This window comes from Erinaceus europaeus, chromosome 9 (genome assembly GCF_950295315.1).
Source record: "Erinaceus europaeus chromosome 9, mEriEur2.1, whole genome shotgun sequence".
Taxonomy (NCBI): Eukaryota; Metazoa; Chordata; class Mammalia; order Eulipotyphla; family Erinaceidae; genus Erinaceus; species Erinaceus europaeus.
Window position 1 is genome coordinate 7,876,537 of NC_080170.1, and position 24,046 is coordinate 7,900,582.

General features: G+C 45.4%; 1 protein-coding gene across 1 annotated transcript in view; it reads right to left on the reverse strand.

Annotated features, from left to right (window-relative positions):
* The window catches only part of SH3PXD2B (SH3 and PX domains 2B), a 358,044-nt gene that overhangs the window by 203,914 nt on the left and 130,084 nt on the right, over positions 1-24,046 (reverse strand). The gene's annotated exons all lie outside the window — the stretch shown is intronic.

Sequence of the window (24,046 nt, forward strand, 5' to 3'; positions counted from 1 at the left end):
CGGGGAAGATGTTGTCCCCAGTCACGTGGTCGCTTGCAAGCCTTTGGGCACGGAGGGCGGGTCCGGGGTCTGAAAGGCCAGCGGAGAACCTGCCCTCCAGGTGCAAGGTGGGGGCTCTGGGACCCCCTCCCAGACCCCAGCGCGGCTAGGCAGCGCCCCCCAGCGACGGCCCGGCATGCTTCTGATTGAGTTGTCTTAGGCGGGGTGCTGGGGGGGGGGGGACAGTGGTTCCCAAGGCGGGGTGCTGGGGGGGGGGGGCAGTGGTCCCCATCTTTCGTGCTGTGTGGGCGCCCACTTTGCATCCGGAGGGCACTCCAGGCGGGGACAGCGGCCACCCCCCACCCCACGTCCCAGTCCTGGGCGTTTATATGGGCAGAGCTCAGCATGCAAAGCCACAGCGCCTCAGAAGGTTTCTGGGAGTCTTGGCCAAGGTCTGGGGCGGGGGGGGGGGTGAGGACGGGGAGCCCCTGCACCTGCACCTTAAGCTCAGCCCCGGCCGACCGCGGGAGCCCGAGATGCTAGGTACACAGACATAAACATTGCGCCACCGCACCGGGAACATTCTGCGGTTTCTGCCCCTCCTCTGGAAGGGGGAGGGGTGCCTCGCTTATCTTGGATCTCGCTCCCCGCCCCCCACCCCACAAGCCACTTCTGCTTTTGCCTGGCTCAGCTTTCCTAGCCTCCCGCTTAATGCCTGAGTTCCAAGAAAACTTCTGGCGGAGTGTCTTGTTTTTGTTTTGTTTTGTTTTGTTTTGTTTGCACCTTCAGACCAGCATTAGCTGAGAACAGCACAGAGGCCCTTACTTAGATCCTGGACACACCCTCATTGTGCGTTTAAAATAAAGGGGGGGGGGAAGGTGGATTCTTGATTTGTTTATACTACTTACTCAGCTGAGGAACTCAACTAAATTTGTGCCTTGAATCATACACCGCTAAAACTGCTGCGTTTTCACAGTACTGGACCGGCCCCATTTGGTCTTTGTTGTTTTTCCTGAGCCCACTCGCACACCTCGCCCCACCCACATTTTTACAAAACAGGAATTATTTATGGGAAAGTGATAGTGTGGTGGCATGGTGGGACCTTAGAGTCAGGGGTCCGCTGAACCCTGACTTCTCCCTCCAGATCTTTCTGGAAAGAGCGCCAGGCTGCAGCTCCTGTGGCCTTTTGCTGCTGGGTGACTGTGGTCAAGCTCACCTGGGGCTCAGAGCTGCCATCTCTCTCAGTGGTCTCCTCTGTGAGTGGTTTGGGGGTGTGAGGGGAGGGTTGTCAGGAGCCTGGCCTCCGCGCCGCTACTCTGGTGATTCACTGAGTGACTTCACAGTACTGTCACCCTAGCACTGTGTTACAGGGCCTGCCACCAGAGCCTGCTAGGGGCTGTCACCAGCACCCGGAGGTGTGGCATGGCGGCAGAGAGTCTTAGCTCCTGGTGAGAGGTCCCGGGAGAGGAGTGGTGGCTGGGGGGCAGGAATCTGTCTGTCTGGTGATAGCCTCAGGTGGCCTGATTTCATCCCAGGCATTGGGAGCTAGCTCTACAGTAGAATCTGGGACTTGTAGGCCAGTGCTAAGCAGTGCTCTGGTCTCTCTCTCTCTCTCTCTCTCTATCACACACACACACACACATAAATAAATTTATTTAAAAAGAGTGGACGGCAGAATACTCTGTTGTGGGGCCCTGCAGGAGAAGCCAGAGGGCTGTGGGGGCAGGGGGAGGATGAGTCAGTGGATATTGACTAAGAGAACTGGGGCCTTTTGATTGACTACTTCCTTATCTCCCCATATTCATGAATAGACCTGCAGGCAGTGTGGTGCAATGGTTAGGGTCTGTGCTCAGAGATGAGCTCTGGTCTCCCCACCCCCATCCAGAGGCCTAGTGCTGTCGGTTTCCCCGCTCTTCCCTGGAGTGGAGACCATAACACGGCCTCTGGGGGTGTGGGAGACCCCGTGTGAAGAGGACTGGCATTATCTAGCCCCCCACACACATACTCTTTCTTTTTTTAACCAGAGCACTTGCTCAGCTCTGGTTTATAGTGGTGCGGGGGATTGAACCTGGGACTTTGAAGCCTCAGGCATGAGAGTCTGTTTGCATCACCATTATGCTATCTACCCTCCGCCCTTTTAAAAAAATATTTATTTATTTATTCCCTTTCGTTGCCCTTGTTGTTTTATTGCTGTAGTTATTATTGTTGTTGTTATTGATGTCATTGTTGTTGGATAGGACAGAGAGAAATGAAGAGAAGACAGAGAGGGGGAGAGAAAGACACCTGCAGACCTGCTTCACCACCTGTGAAGGGACTCCCCTGCAGGTGGGGAGCCGGGGGCTAGAACCGGGATTTCTTAAATATTTATTTATTTTATTTATTTATTCCCTTTTGTTGCCCTTGTTGTTTTATTGTTGTGGTTATTATTGTTGTTGTCGTCGTTGTTGGATAGGACAGAGAGAAATGAAGAGAGGAGGGGAAGACAGAGAGGGGGAGAGAAAGATAGACACCTGCAGACCTGCTTCACCGCCTGTGAAGCGACTCCCCTGCAGGTGGGGAGCCGGGGTTCGAACCGGGATCTTTATGCCGGTCCTTGTGCTTTGCGCCACCTGCGCTTAACCCGCTGCGCTACCGCCCGACTCCCTCGAACCGGGATTTCTAAGCCGGTCCTTGCGCTTTGCGTCATGTGTTTTTGTTTAACCCGCTGTGCTACCACCCAACTCCCTACATTCTTTTTCTCTCTTTCTGTCTGTCTGTCTCTCCTATCTGAGCCTGTACTCGAGTGGACTCCTCACCTGTCCTGGGGTCCCAGGAGAAGACAGAGCGCCGCTCCCCTTGACAGCAGCTAGGACATGACCCTAGGTTAGGGTCAGTTCTTTGAGCATGGCAACTGACGTCATATTCCAGAGCCTCAATTTCCCCATCTGTGACCTGGGACTGCTGTCTACCCAGGCCTGAAAGGGGTGTGTGGACCCTTCAAGTTAGCTTTCAGAATCCCTGGGCCTCTCTCAGTTATGTGTTGATTTGGTGTAGGGTCTGAACTCCGAGCCTTACCTACACAAGGTCCTCCTCACCCCACCCTGATCTTTCTTTCCAATCCAGACCTTCCACTGTCTCCCTTCTTCTGTCTGTCTCTTTGCTCTGTATCCTCCATAACTCCCCCTTCCCCATTCATCCCTGTTGTACCACAGGCAAAACTGAAGGTGATGGGATACTTTCCAAGTTTCTCTTAACTTCTCTTGTCCCCCAGGACCAGGAGGACTTTGTCCCAACATTCCAATTGTGCAAACAGTAAGAAATGAGAGATTGTGTGGCAGGGGTAGATAGCATAATGGCTATGCAGACTGTCACCCCTGAGGCTTCAAAGTCCCAGGTTCAATCTCCTGCACCACTGTAAACCAGAGCTGTTCAGTGCTCTGGTAAAAAAAAAAAAAAAAAAGAGGGCAGGGGAGACAGTATAATGGTTATGCAAACAGACTCTTATGCCTGAGGCTCCTAAGTCCCAGGTTCAATCCCCCACACCACCATAAGCCAGAGCTGAGCAGTGCTCTGGTGTTCTCTCTCAAAAATTTTTTTAAAAAAAAATTTAAAAAAGAAAAAGAAAAAAATCAGAGATCCTTATCTTCTCCCCGCTGGGGGTAGCCTGAGGGCAGAGACTGTTTTTTTCCAGTTCCAGGAAACTGAGGCTGGCACGTCTAGGCCCCCACTTCATGGCAGCGTGCGTGGGAAACGCCAGTCTGCGCCCCTATGTCCACAGCTGCGCTGCTGGCAGCTCAGAGATAGAGTGGAACCAGTGCCCGTGGACAGGTGAGCAGACAAAAGAAGAAATTCTGGGGGCCGGGGAGGTCGCAGTGACTCAGCAGAATGCCATGCCTGAGGCTCTGAGGCCCTGGGTTCAGTCCCCCTTACCGCCAGACCCAGAGCCGAGCAGAACTCCCATCCGGATGGCTGCTTTGTTACTGGCAAGATCCAGGTTCGACGAGCCCTGCCCCTGCCCCCAGCACACCAGAGGAAGCTTTGGTGTTGTGGGGGTGTCTGCCTCTCTGTTTCTGTCTAGAAAGGTTGACCCCTCCCCTCAGCGAGCCCCTCCCCCCCCCACCCCAGCAACCACAAGAACAAAGATAAAAGAAGTTGGCTAGAGGGAGAGGCGATATACATTCAAGGGAATACCACTTGGTGGTTAAAAAAAGGTCCCAGTGTGGCCTCTGGGATAAAATGGAAGAAAGTGGAGGTGATGCTGGCAGAGGAGGGAAGTAAGTCAGGAAGAGATGTGTGGGGCAGCTCCCCCCCTCCCCACACACAGGCAGCACAATAGATGACTAAGACAAACACTGCATGGGGGAAACACAGGCGTCATTCTGAAAGCTGCTGTCCATGGGGGAGGGGAGGAAGGTCCCTCTCTGAGGCTCCGCACCAGCTCTGGGTCTCATCTCAGGAGCTCATAGGAGGGGTGAGAAGCTCAGTCGGCCCCCCTCCCCCAGCCTGGCCCTGAACACTTGGGATTCTGAGCTGGGGTTCTGGCAGATCCTATTGGTTAAGTTCCCTGCCTGATGGCCTTGTCTTCGACCCAGGCTGTGTGACCTCTGAGCCACGGGCTGTGTGGCCTCTGGCTCCAAGAACCCCAGCCCCTCCCCCATCAAGCCCTGGCCCCCACAAGTAAGAAGGTGCAGCAGCCACCAGGCCCGTCCTGAGGGACTGGGGAGGAATGATGTCACCCTCCCCGCCTGGGTAGTGAGGACACAGTCAGCTGTGGTTACACCATCTTCTCTCTCTGCGGGCTCCAGGGCCAGGCCTGCTTCACCTTCCCCAGGCCCCTCATTTGAGGGACCAGAGAGGTTGGGCAACCTGCCCCCAAGTCACACAGTGTCCAGAACATTCTAGGCCACGTCAGTCTGTGGGAGCAGCATGTACAAGCCCTGAGATGTTTCTCTCTGGAGGGCGGGAGTTACTTTCAGTTTCTTCAGCGCTGTTATTTGAGTTTTCAACACACAGTGTCTGTCATCAGGGGGCGGGGAAAGTCAAGCATAGTGGAAGATGCCAGGAATACAGTTCAGCAGCAGAACAACACATTTGCATGCTTGAAGCTCCAGGTTCTACCCCCAGGCAGAGCTCTGGTATCTGTGTGTGTCTCTCTGTCCTAGAAATCAACAATAAATGAATCTTGTAAAAATATTAAAAAGGTAACCCTGTCTAAAGTGACAGCATTAATGTTTTTAATGTGTTTTTTTTCTTTTTGAGTACTCAAAGATCTGTTTTAGGGAGTCAGGCTGTAGCGCAGCGGGTTAAGCGCATGTAGCACAAAGCGCAAGGACCGGCGTAAGGATCCCGGTTCGAACCCCGGCTCCCCACCTGCAGGGGAGTCGCTTCACAGGCGGTGAAGCAGGTCTGCAGGTGTCTATCTTTCTCTCCTCCTCTCTGTCTTCCCCTCCTCTCTCCATTTCTCTCTGTCCTATCCAACAATGACAACAATAATAATAACTACAACAATAAAACAACAAGGGCAACAAAAGGGAATAAATAAATAAAATAAAATAAAAGAAAAGAAAACCTTAAGTTTTTTAAAAAAAGATTTGTTTTATTGTAGTACGTGGTTGGGGACTTACGGAGAGGGGTAGATATAGCAGGCAGCAGCTGCCGTGATTAGCGTCTGATGCCCATCCCGATGGCCATGAATGTGCCAAAGGTGCCGCCAATCTGCATCATGTTTTCCCGATGCCGCCCATCAGCTCTTGACCCCGCATCCCGATCCTTAGACAAGAAAAGGTGCTGAAGAGCTCGCTGCCCGCCCACCGTGCCCACGGCGCAGCCTATCACAAAACCCATCTTCATGCGGCCCGAGCAGCTTGGCTCAGACTGTCAGTAGGGACCCACAGCTGCAGGCGTCTCGCCAGCAGCTGGGGTACTTCTCTATGTCTCACAGCGAACGTGAGACGGAGCACATGTGAGTCCAGTGGAGATGGTTATTTTTTTTAATTGTTATCTTTATTTATTAGATAGAGAGACAGCCAGAAATCAAGAGGAAGATGGAGAGAGAGAGAGAGACCTGCAGCCCTGCTTTACCACTCGCAAAGCTTTCCCCCTGCAGGTGGAAACTGGGGGCTTGAACCCAGGTCTTTGTGCATTGTAACCTGTACGCTCAACCAGGTGTGCCACCACCTGGCCCCTGACAGTATTCATGTTAAAAGGAAGTTGTAGAGGGCCTGGGAGTTAGCCCACCCAGGAGAGTGCACACTGTGGTCCCAGAAGGCCTTGTATTTGAGCCCCAGCACCACCTGGGAGCACTCGGGATGGTGGAGGAGAGCTGCCCTGTCTCCCCTCTCCTTCTGTCTGGCTCTAAAACAAAGAACAAAAAATTAGCTAGAAAAAAAAATTAGCTAGGCTGATGGCATTACAGGTGCAAGAGGTCCTGAGTTCAGTCCCCAGCAAGACACTCACTCACTTACGGAAGTTACAGAGTTGAGTTAGAGTCCTGCCTTGTGGGGGTCGGGTGGTAGCACAGCGGGTTAAGTGTACGTGGTGCCGAAGCACAAAGACGGGCGTAAGGATCCTGGTTCAAGTCCCCGGCTCCCCACCTGCAGGGGGTGTTATTTCAGGAGCAGTGAAGCAGGTCTGCAGGTATCTATCTTTCTCTCCCCTCCTCTCTGGCTATCTCTCTGTCTTCTCCAACAACAACAGTAATGACAATAATAATGACAACAAGGGTAACATCAAGGGCAACAAAATGGAAAAAAATGGCCTCCAGGAGCAGTGGATTCCTAGTGCAGGCACTAAGCCCCAGCAATAACCCTGGAGGCAAATAAATAAATAAGAATTCTGCCTTATGCTCTGTGTCCTCAGGAAAATCACCCACCCTCTTTGAAATAAAGAGAATCCCAGTGTCTGGCTATCTGGCTTGGAGGGACAGGGTCCCCTGAGCCCAACCTCATACCCTGAGCCTGACCCAGCCCACCCCAGATTCTGTGGGACTGAGTGTTTTTTTTTTTTTTTTTAATTATCTTTATTTGCTTATTGGATAGAGACAGCCAGAAATTGAGAGGATGGGGGAGACAGAGAGACAGAGAGACACCTGCAGCACTGCTTCACCACTTGTAAAGCTTTCTTCATGCAGGTGGGGCCAGGGGCTCGAACTCAGGTCCTTGCGCACTGTAATGTGCACTCAACCAGATGTGCCACCGTCCAGCCCCTGAGAGTTCTAAGGGGCCAGGGGAGGGGGAGGGAAATGCTTCTGTGACAGGTGAAGGCTGTGTGTCACTGAGGCCACGAGCAGATCCTTGCCCCCCACAGCAAGGGGCAAGCAGACCTGACACCATATGGCCCCCAGAGTCTGAAATATTTCTCTCTGTCCCTTGACAAGAAGCCAGCCGACTGTCACTCCCGAGCTCAGGGCCGGGAAAGCTCAGTTTATTGTGCTCTTGTTAAGCTAGAGGTGGGGTCCTGCTAAGGTGGTTTGCCCTAGGTGCTGGGATGGAGCTGAGAGTGGGACATGTTTTCCAGGCTTTCGCCCTCCTCACTGTGGAATGTGATTAGCTCCCTTTTTTTGGTGCGGCCTGAGTTCAAGACACAGGGCTGGGGTTCCCTGACAGCTCAGCTCCTGGAGAATATAGCCAGGTGTGGGCTGGAGGGTGGCTCATTGGTGAAGCATAGGACTTGCATGCCTGAAGTCCCGGGTTCAATTCCTGGCGTCAATTATGCCAGAGTGATGCTCTGATTCTCTCTCTCTCTCTCTTTCCCTCCCTCCCTCCCTCCCTCCCTCCCTCCTTCCCTCCCTCCTTCTCTCAAAGGAAAGGACCTGGGAGGTGGTGCAGTGGATAAAGCCTTGGGCAAATTTTTTTTAAAAAAGATTTTATTTATTAATGAGAAAGATAGGAGGCAAGAGAGAAAGAACCAGACATCACTCTGGTACATGTGCTGCTGGGGATTGAACTTAGGACTTCATGCTTGAGAGTCCGATGCTTTATCCACTGTGCCACCTCCCAGATCACAGGGCAAATCTTAAGCCTCATTGGCCCACGGTGATGCTCTGGTTCTTGTCATTTTCTCCCCTCAGCCTGGGAACAAGGTCGGGTCTCTTGCAGCAAGCAGCCAAGCCTCTGTGACTCAGCCTGTCCCCAGCTGGGGCTACAGCCCGCCAGCAGGTCCCCTCAGGCCCCGCCCTGCAGGCCAGGAGGAGTGAGGAAGGATATCTCTTCATTTATTTTGAGTGTACATGGAGACAGTTTCCTTTTTCATAACCAGAGAACTCTCCTGAAAACGGCTCTGTTCCACTCATCCCTGTAGGAAGGGGGAGGGAAAGGGATGAGTGGGGAGTCCTGCATCCCAGCTGGAGCCTCAGACATTATGCACCCTGGTGGGGGAAGTTATTTAGAGACAGTTCTTAATGATAACTGCCAGTCTCCCCGGAGCCCTTGCTAGAAGCCACCACTTTGCCAAGAGATTTATGGTTATTTTCCCCATTGGTTCCTACCATCACCACCCTCATGGGAAGAGGTGAGGCCCAGAGACAGCCAGTACCTCATCCCAAGTCACACAGCATGTTGGCGGCACAACTGGGCACTCTTAACTTGCTAAGTTCCTGTTCCTTATCTCTCCAAGACACATAGCAGGCAGGTCATGAGATGGCGGGGTGCCCCCCTCCTTCACTGCTTATTTCTTAGGATGATAACTTCTGGAGGGGGTGGGGGCAGGCAGCTTCTAGGTCCCAAAGCAAAGGGAGAAGAGAATGGACCCCCCCCCCCCCACAACTCCAACTTTTTCCCTGGCCCTTCCCAACTCCCTGGAACCGCTGGACAAGTGAGTCATTCACAGCTGGGATGGGCATGGCCACCTACAGAGAGTGAGCTCACACCTCCAGCTTCAGTGGCTTGTTGGCAGAGTCAGAAGCCATGGGTGTGGCTTACACGGGCTCAGGCACACAGGTATGCACAAATGTGAGTGTGCGCGCACACACACACACACAGAGACACACACACAGGCACACAAGTCTCCAGGCCCTGAGACCCTGTAACCCTGGGAAGATGTGAATGAGTCAAGGGTCCTCAGAAACAGCCTAAGTGCCAGCTCACCAGGGAACAGAAGTACACCATGTAACAGAGCCGTCTACCCCAGTGCCCTTCAGCAGAAGGACTTGCCATCCCATGAGTGACCCTCAAATCAAAGATGGTGTGATAAGAAACAGGCGCCAGACATGAGAGGCTGAGTCATGTGTGGCTCCACTTAACAAAGGACCTTGTAGAGCTGGTGTGGAAACGGCCACTGATTCTCCTTGGGGTGGTGTGAGGGAGGGATCTTACTGGAGGGCCATTCTAGAATGGCCTTATGGTGATGGTTGTGTTTATGGTGATGGTTGGTAGGCTTCTCACAATTTAGAAAATAAACATCAAATTACATACTTATATGGAGTACATTTTGTGATATTTGAAATACCAATAAGGTTGGGTTTAAAAAATTTTTTAGAAAATATTTATTTATTGTTGGTCATTATGCCAGGTCCCCTGCATTGCTTAACACTGTGGTCTATTTACATAATCATTGTTTTGCCTGAGACCCACCCTGCCTGCAGGGCCTTGGTTTAATCCCCACTGATTAGATGGAAGCTTTCTGCCTTCACGCTCTTTTTTTGCTCCACCCCCTTTCCTAGCCATTTCCTTTTCCTACTTGCCACTTCTGGTTAAAGAGATACATATAAAAGGCTTTGTATCTGATCAGTAAAGAGTTACATTGTGTTCCCCCTCAGCCAAGAGTTCCCAGTTCCTCTCCCAGGTCACTGAGTAAGCAACAGCCCAGGTTGGCTCCGGTCGAGTTCTCTCCCTCAGATGCAACCCGACAATTTATTTTCCTTTTTGTTGCCCTTGTTTTTTGTTGTTGTTGTAGTTATTATTGTTGTTATCACTGATGTCATCATTGTTAGATAGGACAGAGAGAAATGGAGAGAAGAGGGGAAGACAGAGAGGGGGAGAGAAAGATAGATACCTGCAGACCTGCTTCACCACCTGTGAAGCGACCCCCCTACAGGTGGGGAGCTGGGGGCTCAAACCAGGATCCATACTCCAGTCCTTGTGCTTCACACCATGTACGCTTAACCTACTGTGCTACCTCCTGGCTCCCAAGGTTGGTTTTTTTATTCTTTATTTATTTATTGGATAGAGACAGAAATTGAGAGGAAAGGGAAAAAGAGAGAGAGAAATAGCCAGGCACCTGCAGCACTGCTTCACCACTCGCAAAGCTTCCCCCTGCGGGTGGGGACAGGGGTCTCAAAACTGGGTCCTTGTGCACTGTAACGTGCTCTCAGTCAGGTGGGAGAGCAGAGCCAGAGGCCCCACATGGCTAACAGGAGAGACTGGCAAGCTGGAAGAGACAAGTAAATGAAAGGCCGGGCTATGGTGCACCTGGTTAAGTGCATGTGTTTCCCTGTGCGAAGACCCAGGTTCAAACCCCCATTCCCCAAGAGCAGGGGGATAGCTTTACAAGAGGTGAAACAGAGCTGCAGTTGTCTCTCTGTCCCTAACTCCATTTTCTCTCAGTTTCTCTCTGTCCTATCAAATAAAGCTTTTTTTTTTAACCTTTTAGCATTTTTATATTATTTTATTTTAAATTTTTTTAAAGATTTTATTTATTAATGAGAAAGATAGGAGAGAGAGAAAGAAAGAACCAGACATCACTGTGGTACATGTGCTGCCGGGGATTAAACTCAAGACCTCATGCTTGAGAGTCTAGTGCCTCAGCCACTGCGCCACCTCCCGACCACATTTTTGATTATTTAAAATTTTTATTTGATTTATTTGTTGGACAGAGACAGAAGTGGAGAGGGAAGAGGGGGTTAGAGAAGGAGAGAGAGACACACACACCAGCAGCCCACCTTCACCAATTGTGAAGTTTCCTTCCTGCAAGTGAGGACCAGGGATTTGAACCTAGGTCCTTGTATACTGTAACGTGTATTCCACTGAGTGCACCACCACCTGGCCCCAATATATATATATTTTTTCTTTTTGCAGGTAGGAAGCCTGGTGCTCGAACTGGGATCCTTGCTCAGGTCCTTGCGCTTCGCACTGTGTATACTTAACCTGGCGCACTACCAATCACTTCGAGTAAAAGTTTTAAGAAAATCACTCTCCATCCTGTCTTTAAAAAAAGAAGAAGAAGAAGAAGAAGGAGAAAGAGAAGGAGGAGGAGGAGGAGGAGGAGGAGGAGGAGGAGGAGGAGGAGGAGGAGGAGGAGGAGGAGAAGGAGAAGGAGAAGGAGAAGGAGAAGGAGAGGAAGAGGAAATCAATCAATGAACACTGTGGTTGGGAAAACGGCGATTGAGGTGATAAAAATAGAAAAATGAGAGAGAAAGGAGTGAGGGAATGAAGGAACAGCTGAGAAGATGACACCAACAGGAAGTTGTCAGGCAGCTGGAGAGTCACAGCTCTGCGCACACTGCCCAGATTCAAGTCCCAGCTCCTCCACGATTGAGCTGGAGGCTCCTGGCCTCCCAGCCAGTGTCTGTTGGTGACAAGGTGCTCACCAGCACGTGTGGGGTGTACATTTTCCGCACGGGGCCTGGTAGCCTCTGCTATTGATGGGACACTTGTCCCTGAGCCACACATAGGTGCTTGACATTCCCAGTGGCCAGGCTGCATCCCACTCAGGGCCGCTGTCTTGATTCTCTGGAGCTGAGCTTTCTGGAAGGCACTAGCCTGCTCCTGCTCCTTCAGGTCTTCCTGGGGGACTTAATTCTTGTGGAAATCTCGTCACTCCTTTTTTTTTTTAACTTATTATTTTATTTGTTATTAATAGTTTGTCACAAGATTATAAAACGACAATGTACAGGTTCACACCACACCCACCACCAGAATTCTGTGTCCTCACCAGACTTCTCACAAGTCTTATAGTTTGCTTGCTTCTGTTTTGTTTGGATTTTTTTTGGGGGGGGGGGAGTTAATGTGAATCAGATCTCTAGATTCTGCAGATGAGTGAACCCGTCAGGCCATGCTCTTCCAAAGGGGTTGAACCCTCTTGCATTTTCTCTCTCTCTCTCTCTACTTCAACTTGTTTACTAGGGGATTAATGTTTTACAGTCAACAGTAAATACAATAGCCTGTACGTGCAGAACATTTCTCAGTTTTCTACACAACAGTACAACCCCCACTAGGTCCTCTGCCATTCTGTCCCAGGACCTGAACTCTGCCCCCAGCCTACCCCAGCGTCTTTTACATTGGTGCAACACACCAGCTCCAGTCCAAGCTTTGCCTAGAGGTGTTTTCTCTTCTGATCTTGTTTTTTAACTTCTGCCTGTGAATGAGATCATCCGATAGTCAACCTTCTGTTTCTGACTTATTTCATTTAACAGGACTTCTTCATGCTCCATCCAAGATGGGCTGAAAACAGTGAAATCACCATTTTTAATACCTGAGTAGTATTCCACTGTGTACATAGACCATAACTTGCTCAGCCACTCATCTGTTGTTGGACACCTGGGTTGCTTCCAGGTTTTGGCTATTACAAATTGTGCTGCCAAGAACATATGTGTACACAGATCTTTTGGGATGGGTGTGTTGGGTTCCTTAGGATATATCCCCAGGAGAGGAATTGCACAATCATAGGGTAGGTCCATTTGTAGCCTTTGGAGAGTTCTCCAGACTGTTTTCCACAGAGGCTGGACCAATTGACATTCCCACCAGCAGTGCAGGAGGGTTCCTTTGACCCAACAACCTCTCCAGCATTTGTTGTTGCTACGTTTTCTGATGTATGACATTCTCACAGGAATGAAGTGGTGTCTCACTCTTGTCTTTATTTGCATTTCTTTGACAATCAAAGACTTGGAGCATTTTTTTCATGTGTTTCTCAGCTTTTCGGATCTCTTCTGTTGTGAATGTTCTGTCTATGTTCTCTCCCTATTTTTGGATGGGGTCATTTGTATCCTTATTGTTGAGTTTGGCAAGCTCTTTATATATTTTGGTTATTAGCCTTTTGTGTGATGTATGACATGTAAAGATCTTCTCCCATTCTGTGAGGGGTCTCTTGGTTTGGGTATTGGTTCCTTTTGCTTTGCAGAAGCTTTTTAGTTTGATGTGTTCCCATAGGTTTATACTTGTCTTAGTCTTCTTTGTAACTGGATTTGTTTCATTGAAGATGTCTTTAAAATTTATGCAAAAAAGAGTTCTGTCAATATTTTCCTCTAAGTATCTGATAGTTTCTTGTCTAACATTCAAGTCCCTGATCCATGTGGAATTTACTTTGGTGTTTGGTGAAATATAGTGGTTCAGTTTCATTCTTCTGCATGTTTCAACTCATTTTTTCCAACACCATTTGCTGAAAAGACTCTGCTTTCCCCATTTAATAGTCTGGGCACCTTTGATTAGATGTCCATAGATGTGGAGCCTCATTTCTGGGCTCTCAATTCTATTCCACTGGTCAGTGTGTCTATTCATGTTCCAGTACCAAGTAGTTTTGATTACAGTGGCCCTATAATACAATTTGAGAGTATTTATATAATACAATTTGGGAGTGTGATGCCTCCAGTTCTGTTCTTTTTTCTCAAGATTGTTTTGGCAATTCTAGGTCTTTTCTGGTTCCAGATAAATATTTGTAGCATTTGTTCTAGGCTCCTAAAAATGTGGTTGGGATTTTGATGGGGATAGCATTAAATCTGTACACGGCTCTGGGTAGTACATTCATTTAATGATGTTAATTCTTCCAACCCATGAATATGGAATATCTTTGCACTTCTTTGTGTCTTTTTCAATTTCATTGAGTTGTGACTCATAATTTTCAGTATACAAATCTTTCACTTCTTTGGTTAGATTTATTCCTAGACATTTTATTGTTTTTGTTGCTATAGTAAAAGGAATTGATTTCTGGATTTCATCTTCTTCTAACTTAGTGTTTGCATAGAGGAATGCCACTGACTTTTGAATGTTAATTTTGTAGCCTGACACCTTACTGTATTGCCTGATGATTTCCAAAAGCTTCTTGCTGGATTCTTTAGGTTTTTAAAAAATATTTATTCATTTATTTTCCCTTTTGTTGCCCTTATTTTTTGTTGTTGTAGTTATTATTTATTGTTATTGATGTTGTTGTTGCTAGATAGGACAGAGAGAGAAATGGAGAGAGGAGGGGAAGACAGAGGGAGGAGAGAAAGATAGACACCTGCAGACCTGCTTCACCGCCTGTGAAGTGACTCCCCTGCAGGTGGGGAGCCAGGGGCTCGACTGGGATCCTTATGCCGGTCCTTGCTCTTCATGCCATGTGCACTTAACCTGCTGCACTACCGCCCAACTCCCTCTTTAGGTTTTTCATGAATATTATCATGTAGTCTGCAAATAGGGAGAGTTTGACTTCTCTTCCAATCTGTATGCCTTTAATTCCTTGCTCCTGCCTGATTGCTATGGCAAGAACTTCCAACACTATGTTGAATAGTAATGGTGATAGTGGGCATCCCTGTCTAGTACCTGATCTGAGGGGAAATGCTTCCAGTTTTTTACCATTGAGTATGATGTTGGCTGTAGGTTTGCTATATATAGACTCCACTAGCTTCAGGAATTTTCCATTCATTTCCCCCCCTTTTTTTCTTGTAGCGTTTTGATCATAAAGGGGTGTTGTATTTTGTCAAAGGCTTTCTCTGCATCTATTGATATGACCATGTGGTTTTTGGTCTTGCTTTTTTTTTTTTTCTCCTTTTCCTTTGCCTCCAGGGTTATTGCTGGGATTCTGTGCCTGCACTATGAACCCACTGCTCCTGGAAGCCATTTTTTCCCATTTTTTTGCCCTTGTTTTTGTCAGTATTGTTATTGTTGCCATGATGCTGTTGTTGTTGGATAGGACAGAGAGAAATGGAGAGGACGGGAAGATAGAGAGGGGGAGAGAAAGATAGACACCTGCAGACCTGCTTCACCACCTGTGAAGTGACTCCCCTGCAGGTGGGGATCAGGGGGCTTGAACCGGGATCCTTAGGCCGGTCCTTGTGCTTTGCACCATGTGCACTTAACCCACTCCACTACCGCCCATCCCCTGGTCTTGCTTTTATTGATGTGGTGGATCATGTTGATTGATTTACGTATATTAAACCAACCTTTCCTCCCTGGGATAAACCCCACCTGGTCATGATGAACAATCTTTTTAATATATTGCTATGTCTGGTTGGCTAGAATTTTGTTCAGTATTTTAACATCTATGTTTATAAAAGATATTGGTCTGTAGTTTTCTTTTTTGGTTGTGTCCCTGTCAGCTTTTGGTATCAGAGTGATGTTGGCTTCATAGAAGCTGGAAAGGAGTATTCCTGTTTCTTCAATCTTCTGGAAGACTTTTAAAAGTACAGGTATTAACTCTTCCTTGACGGTTTGGTAGAATTCATTTGTAAAACCATCTGGTCCAGGAGTTTTATTCTTGGGAAGGTTTTTGTTAACTGTTTCAATTTTGTTGGCTGTGATGGGCCTGTTCATATTATCTACTTCCTCTTTATTTAATTTTGGAACTTCATAGGTATCTAGGAAATCATCCATTTCTTCCAGGTTCTCTAGCTTGGTGGCAAATAGTTGTTCATAGAAGCCTCACATGATGTGTTGAATTTCTGCAGTGTCTGTTGTGATTTCTCCTCTTTCATTTACTATCCGATTTATTTGGGTCTTCTCCCTTTTTTGTTTTGTGAGTCTGGCTAAAGGTTAGTTGATTTTGTTTACTGTTTCAAAAAACCAACATTTACTTTCGTTGATCTTTTGTATGGTTTTCTTATTTTCAATGTTGTTTATTTCTGCCCTAACTTTAGTGATTTCTATCCTTCTGGTTGCTTTACGATTCCTTTGTTCTTCTTTTTTCTACATCTTTTTTTATTATTATTCCTTTTGTTGCCCTTGTTGTTTTATTGCTGTAGTTATTGATGTTGTCGTTGGAGTGGACAGAGAGAAATGGAGAGAGGAGGGGAAGACAGAGGGGGGAGAGAAAGACAGACACCTGCAGACCTGCTTCACTGCTTGTGAAGCGACTCCCCCGCCCCCCGCAGGTGGGGAGCCGGGGGCTCAAACCGGGATTCTTCTGCTGGTCCTTGAGTTTTGCGCCACGTGCACTTAACCCGCTGCGTTACTGCCTGACTCCCTTCTAGGTCTTTGAGGTGTGCAATCAGGCTGTTTATTTGTGCTTTTTCTTGTTTCCTAATGTGTGCTTGTATAGCTATGAACTTCCCTCTTAGTACTGCCTTAGCTGTGTCCCAAATATTTTGAAAACTTGTGTCTTCATTTTTGTTGAACTCTTGAAACATTTTGATTTCTTTCTTTATTTCCTCTTTGACCCAGTAGTTGTTAAGGAGTGTACTGTTGAGCTTCCACATTTGGGGACTATTACTAATCTTTTGTTGATTGTTAAGTGTTAGTTTAATTCCACTGTGGTCTGAGAAGATGCTTGGGATGATTTCAACGCTCTTGAATTTACTGATGCTGTCTGTGTGGCCTAACATATGGTCTATCCTTGAAAATGACCCATGTGGACTTGAGTAGAATGTATATTCCAGTTTCTTGGGGTGAATGATTCTGAAAATGTCCAATAGTTGTAGTTTATCTATCTCCTCATGTAGATCCCTCATTTCTTTATTGATTTTCTGCCTGAATCATATGTCAAGTTGAGAGAGTGGGGTGTTGAAGTCCCCTACTACTACTGTGTTGCTGCTAATATATTGTTGTAGCTCTTTCAGTAGACGTTTGATGTATTTAGATGGCCTCTCATTGGGTGCATAGATGTTGATAATCATTAAGTCCTCTTGATTGACAGATCCTCTGAGCATTAAGTAATGTCCATCCCTATCTTTTTAAATTTTATTTATTTCAAAGTTTATCATGTCAGATATGACGATAGCTGTTCCTGCCCTTTTTTGTGGACCATTGGCTTGTATGGTAGTTTTCCATCCTTTCACTTGGAGTCTGTGTTTGTTTTGTTGAGTTAGGTGGGTTTCCTGTAGACAGCATACTGTTGGGTTGTGTTTTCTGATCCATCTTCCTACTCTGTGCCTTTTCTTTTTTTAAAATTTATTTTTATTTATTTCTTTATTTTTTAATTTATTTCTTTATTGGGGAATTAATGTTTTACATTCAACAGTAAATACAATAGTTTGTACATGCATAACATTCCCCAGTTTCCCATTTAACAATACAACCCCCACTATGTCATTTATCATCCTTCATGGACCTGTATTCTCCCCACCTACCCACACCCACCCCAGAGTCTTTTACTTGGGTGCAATACGCCAATTCCATTTCAGGTTCTACTTGTGTTTTCTTTTCTGGTCTTGTTTTTCAACTTCTGCCTGAGAGTGACATCATCCCATATTCATCCTTCTGTTTCTGAGTTATTTCACTCAACATGATTTTTTCAAGGTCCATCCAAGATCGACTGAAAACGGTGAAGTCACCATTTTTTACAGCTGAGTAGTATTCCATTGTGTATATATACCACAACTTGCTCAGCCACTCATCTGTTCTTGGACAACCTGGGTTGCTTCCAGGTTTTGGCTATTACAAATTGTGCTGCCAGGAACATACGTGTACACAGATCTTTTTGGATGGGTGTGTTGGGTTTCTTAGGATATATCTCCAGGAGAGGAATAGCAGGGTCATAGGGTAGGTCCATTTCTAGCCTTTGGAGAGTTCTCCAGACTGTTCTCCACAGAGCTTGGACCAATTTAAATTCCCACCAGCAGTGCAGGAGGGTTCCTTTGACCCCACACCCTGTCCAGCATTTGCTGCTGTTACCTTTTCTGATGTATGACATTCTCACAGGAGTGAAGTGATATCTCATTGTTGTCTTGATTTGCATTTCTCTGACAATCAAAGACTTGGAGCATTTTTTCATGTGTTTCTCAGCCTTGGATCTCTTCTGTGGTGAATATTCTGTTCAAGTCCTCCCCCCATTTTTGGATGGGGTAATTTGTTGTCCTGTTGTTGAGTCTGGCAAGCTCTTTATATATGTTGGTTATTAAACTTTTGTCTGATGTATGGCATGTAAAGATCTTCTCCCATTCTGTGAGGGGTCTCTTGGTTTGGGTAGTTGTTTCTTTTGCTGTGAAGAAGCTTTTTTAAAAAAATTTATTTCTTTATTGGGGAATTAATGTTTTACATTCAACAGTAAGTACAATAGTTTGTACATGCATAACATTTCCCAGTTTCCCATTTAACAATACAACCCCCACTATGTCATTTATCATCCTTCATGGACCTGTATTCTCCCCACCTACCCACACCCACCCCAGAGTCTTTTACTTGGGTGCAATACGCCAATTCCATTTCAGGTTCTACTTGTGTTTTCTTTTCTGGTCTTGTTTTTCAACTTCTGCCTGAGAGTGACATCATCCCATATTCATCCTTCTGTTTCTGAGTTATTTCACTCAACATGATTTTTTCAAGGTCCATCCAAGATCGGCTGAAAACGGTGAAGTCACCATTTTTTACAGCTGAGTAGTATTCCATTGTGTATATATACCACAACTTGCTCAGCCACTCATCTGTTGTTGGACACCTGGGTTGCTTCCAGGTTTTGGCTATTACAAATTGTGCTGCCAAGAACATATGTGTACACAGATCTTTTTGGATGGGTGTGTTGGGTTCCTTAGGATATTACCCCAGGAGAGGAATTGCAGGTCATAGGGTAGGTCCATTTCTAGCCTTCTGAGAGTTCTCCAGACTGTGTGAAGAAGCTTTTTAATTTGATGTAATCCCATAGGTTTATACTTCTTTAGTCTTCTTTGTAATTGGATTTGTTTCATTGAAAATGTCTTTAAAATTTATGCGGAAAAGAGTTCTGCCAATATTTTCCTCTAAGTATTTGATAGTTTGTGGTCTAACATCCAAGTCCTTGATCCACTTGGAATTTACTTTTGTATTCAGTGAAATACAGTGATTCAGTTTCATTCTTCTGCATGTTTCAAGCCATTGTTTCCAACACCGTTTGTTGAAGAGACTCTGCTTTCCCCATGTAATAGTCTGGGCCCCTTTGTCAAAGATTAGATGTCCATACGTGTGGGGCCTCATTTCTGGGCTTTCAATTCTATTCCACTGGTCAGTGTGTCTATTCATGTTCCAGTACCAAGCAGTTTTGATGACAATGGCCCTATAATACTGTTTGAGATCTGGGAGTGTGATGCCTCCAGTTCTGTTCTTTTTTCTCAAGATTGTTTTGGCAATTCTAGGTCTTTTCTGGTTCCAGATAAACATTTGTAGCATTTTTTTCTATTCTCCTAAAAAATGTGCTTGGGATCTTGGTAGGGATAGCATTAAATTTGTAGATGGCTCTGGGTAATATGTTCATTTAGATAATGTTAATTCTTCCAACCCATGAACATGGAATATCTTTCTACTTCTTTGTGTCTTTTTCAATTTCTTTGAGTAGTGACTCATAATTTTCAGTATACAAGTCTTTCACTTCCTTGGTTAGATTTACTTCTATATATTTTATTGTTTTTGTTGCTATAGTAAAAGGAATTGATTTCTGGATTTCAATTTCTTCTAACTTAGTGTTTGCATAGAGGAATGCCACTGACTTTTGAATGTTAATTTTGTAGCCTGACACCTTCCTGTATTGCCTGATGATTTCCAAAAGCTTCTTGCTGGATTCCTTAGGTTTTTCCATGTATACTATCATGTCATCTGCAAATAAGGAGAGTTTGACTTCTTCTCTTCCAATCTGTATCCCTTTAATTCCTTGCTCCTGCCTGATTGCTATGGCAAGAACTTCCAACACTGTGTTGAATAGTAATGGTGATAGTGGGCAGCCCTGTCTAGTACCTGATCTGAGTGGAAATGCTTCCAGTTTTTCACCATTGAGTATGATGTTGGCTGTAGGTTTGCTATATATAGACTCCACTAGCTTTAGGAATTTTCCATCTATTCCCATTTTTTGTAGTGTTTTGATCATAAAGGGATGTTGTATTTTGTCAAAGGCTTTCTCTGCATCTATTGTTATGACCTTGTGGTTTTTGGTCTTGCTTTTGTTGATGTGGTGGATCACATTGATTGATTTACGTATATTAAACCAACCTTGCATGCCTGGGATAAACTCCACTTGGTCATGATGAACAATCTTTTTGATATGCTGCTGTATCCGGTTGGCTAGAATTTTGTTCAATATTTTCGCATCTATGTTCATCAGAGATATTGGTCTGTAGTTTTCTTTTTTGGTTGTGTCCCTGTCTGCTTTTGGTATCAGGGTGATGTTGGCTTCATAGAAGCTGGCAGGGAGTATTCCAGTGTCTTCAATCTTCTGGAACACTTTTTTAAAAAAATATTTATTTATTTATTTCCTTTTTGTTGCCCTTGGTTTTATTGTTGTTGTAGCTATTATTGTTGTTCATGTCATTGTTGTTGGATAGGACAGAGAGAAATGGAGAGAGGAGGGGAAGACAGAGGGGGGTAGAGAAAGATAGACACCTGCAGTCCTACTTCACCACCTGTGAAGTGACTCCCCTACAGGTAGGGAACCAGGGGCTCGAACCGGGATCTTTATGCCAGTCCTTGCACTTTGCGTCAGGTGCGCTTAACCCACTGTGCTACCGCCTGACTCCCTGGAACACTTTTAAAAGTAGAGGTATTAGTTCTTCTTTGAAGGTTTTGTAGAATTCATTTGTAAAACCATCCAGGACTTTTATTTTTGGGGAGATTTTTGATAACTGTTTCAATTTCATTTGCTGTGATGGGCCTGTTCATGTTATCCACTTCCTCTTGATTTAGTTTTGGAAGTTGGTAGGTATCTAGGAAATCGTCCATTTCTTCCAGGTTCTCTAGCTTGGTGGCATATAGTTGTTCATAGAAGCCTCGCATGATATGTTGAATTTCAGCGATGTCTGTTGTGATATCTCCTCTTTCATTTACTATCTGATTTATTTGGGTCTTCTCCCTTTTTTGTTTTGTGAGTCTGGCTAAAGGTTTGTTGATTTTGTTTACACTTTTGAAGAACCAACATTTACTTTCGTTGATCTTTTATATGGTTTTCCTATTCTCAATGTTATTGATTTCTGCCCTAACTTTAGTGATTTCTGTCCTTCTGGTTGCTTTAGGGTTCCTTTGTTGTTCTTCTTCTAGGTCTTTAAGATGTGCAATCAGGTTGTTTATTTGTGCTTTTTCTTGTTTCCTAATGTGTGCTTGTATAGCTATGAACTTGCCTCTTAGGACTGCTTTAGCTGTGTCCCAAATATTTTGATAGCTTGTGTCTTTATTTTCATTGAACTCTTGAAACATTTTGATTTCTTCCTTGATTTCCTCTTTGACCCAGAAGTTGTTAAGAAGTGTACTGTTGAGCTTCCACATTTTGGGACTGTTATTAATCTTTTGTTGATTGTTAAGTGTTAGTTTAATTCCACTGTGGTCTGAGAAGATGCTTGGGATGATTTCAATGCTCTTGAATTGGCTGATGCTGTCTTTGTGGCCTAACATATGGTCTATCCTTGAGAATGACCCATGTGGATTTGAGTAAAATGTGTATTCCAGTTTCTTGGGATGAATGACTCTGAAAATGTCCAATAGTTCTAGTCTATCTATCTCTTCATTTAGCTCCCTTATGTCTTTATTGATTTTCTGCCTGGATGATCTGTCAAGTTGAGAGAGTGGGGTGTTGAAGTCCCCTACTATGATTGTGTTACTGTTAATATATTGCTGTAGCTCTTTCAGTAGAAGTTTGATATATTTAGATGGCTTCTCATTGGTTGCATAGATGTTAATAATTGTTAAGTCCTCTTGATTGACTAATCCTCTGAGCATTAAGTAGTGTCCATTCCTATCTTTTTTAATCTTATCTATTTTAAAGTCTATCATGTCAGATATGAGAATAGCTGCTCCTGCCCTTTTTTGTGGGCCATTGGCTTGTATGATAGTTTTCCATCCTTTCACTTTAAGTCTGTGTTTGTCTTGTTGAGTTAGGTGGGTTTCCTGTAGACAGCATATTGTTGGGTTGTGTTTTCTGATCCATCTTCCTACTCTGTGCCTTTTCATAGGTGAATTCAGGCCATTGACATTTATTGATATCATAGACTGATGATATTTTAATGCCATTGCTGTATATTTTTAGAGTGTTCTGATATATGGCATATTTATGGTGGTCTGACTGTTTATAGGAGACCTTTCAGAACTTCTTTCAGGGCAGGCTTGGTGATAGTTGATTCTTTCAACTGTTGCTTGTCTGAGAAGTTTTTTCTGCCTCCATCTAGTCTGCTAGACTTAGCAGGATACAGTAGTCTTGGATGAAAGCCTTTCTCATTGAGGACTCGACAGATATCTTGCCGTTCTCTTCTGGCCTGTAGTGTTTGTTTGGAGAAGTCTGCTGCTAATCTTAAGGGTTTTCCTCTGTTGGTGACTCTTTGTTTTTTCTTTTGCAGCCTTCAGGATTCTTTCTTTATCCTTATTCATTTTCATTCTAAATATGATGTGTCTTGGTGTCTTTAAGTCTGGGTTAATTCTGTTTGGGACTCTCTGGGCTTCTTGAACCTTTATGTCTTTGATGTTGTCTAGACAAGAGAATTTCCCAGCTATTATATCCTGAAGAATGCTTTCTTCCTCTCGTTCTCTTCCTTCGTCTATTATTTCTTTTGAAGTCATCCAATAGGTCTCTGATGTTGTTTTCAGTATCTTTTAATCCATTTTTGAGATCTCTTATTTTTTTAGTTGTTTCTTATTTGTCCTCACTCTTGCTAATTCTGTCTTCAGTCTCATTTATTTTATTCTCTCTCCCCTTTACTGTTTTCTGGAGTTCATCTATTTTGTTACCCTGTTCTGAAATGTTTTAGCTTGATCAGCTAGTTGTGTTCTTAGCTATTTCAGCTTTCAGCTCTCTAATAACCTTGAGATAATTAGTGTTTTCTTCCAGAGTCTCCTTTGTTGTTTCTGCATTTCTGATGACAATTCTTTCAAACTCTTTACTCACTCCTGTGACTACTTCTTCAACAAGCATTTGTATGTTGACCTCACTATTTTGTGGTTCAAACTTTGGGGGGCTTTTAGCTGGACTCTTGTCCTGGTTCATTTCTCCAATATTTCTTCTTGTTGGTTTAACCATTCTATATAGTATATTATGAGGTCCCTCTCTCAGTACTTTTCAAATTACTGATCACTCTTGCCTGAATTGACTTGTGTCTAAGTAAGTTACTTAAAGAGTCCACAACTGTGGAAATTAACAGTTATTTCAATATTATTTCAATCCCTGAGTTGGAGCACAGTGGCTGTTAAAAGCCTCTTTTGTTCTTTTTCTTCCCTGTAAGCTGTGGGAGCCTGAGGGCTTTTAAACTATAAGTAGGCTTCTTATCTTAATCGCTCACTCCTGAGCAAGATATAAAGCAGGGTGGGGGAGAGATAGCACAGTGGTTATGCAAAGAGACTCTCACACCCCAAGGATCCAAAGCTCCAGGCTCAATTCAGCTTCTCTGCCAAGCTGGGCAGCACTGCTGGCCCTGTGAGTTTCTAAACAAGGCCTGTTTATAGTCTGTAGGTCTGAGGCAATTATTCACCATGTTCTCATCAGGAGAGCAATGTGGAAAGGCTCCCACCACACAGCCCCACTGCTAGGCCACCGAGGTGTAGCTCTTCTCCTGAGTTTCCTGGTCAGTTTTCTGTTCCCAGATGTCAGCACAGGACCTCCCCCCTGCTGCTCCAGCCTCTGAGGGCAGTAGCAATGGAGACTCACAGTTGCATTTGGTGAGTCTTAGGGGAGTCTTCTCCTCCCTTTAGCCATCTTTTTGTTGGTAAAGCAGAGTGGAGGTGGTGCCTCAACTGGTAAACTGCCGGACTGTTAGCAGCCGCTCAGTCTCTCCCTAGGCTCCTCCCTGTCCATGAGCCATATGTGCTTGCACTCACGGGTGGTTTGGGTGGGTTCTTGAAGTCATTGTAGTCCTGCCTTGTTGCAATCCCAGGTGGTCTCCCATCTGTCGTTTTCTGTAGCTCAGCTATTCTGTTACCCTGTTCTGATAATGTATTAGCTTGTTCAGCAAGTTGTGCTTTTGCCTCAGCTATTTCAGCTTTCAGCTCTCTAATTACCTCAAGATAGTTATTGTTTTCTTTCAGAGTCTCATTTGTTGTTTCCCCATTTTTGATGACATTTCTTTCAAACTCTTTCATCACTCCCGTGA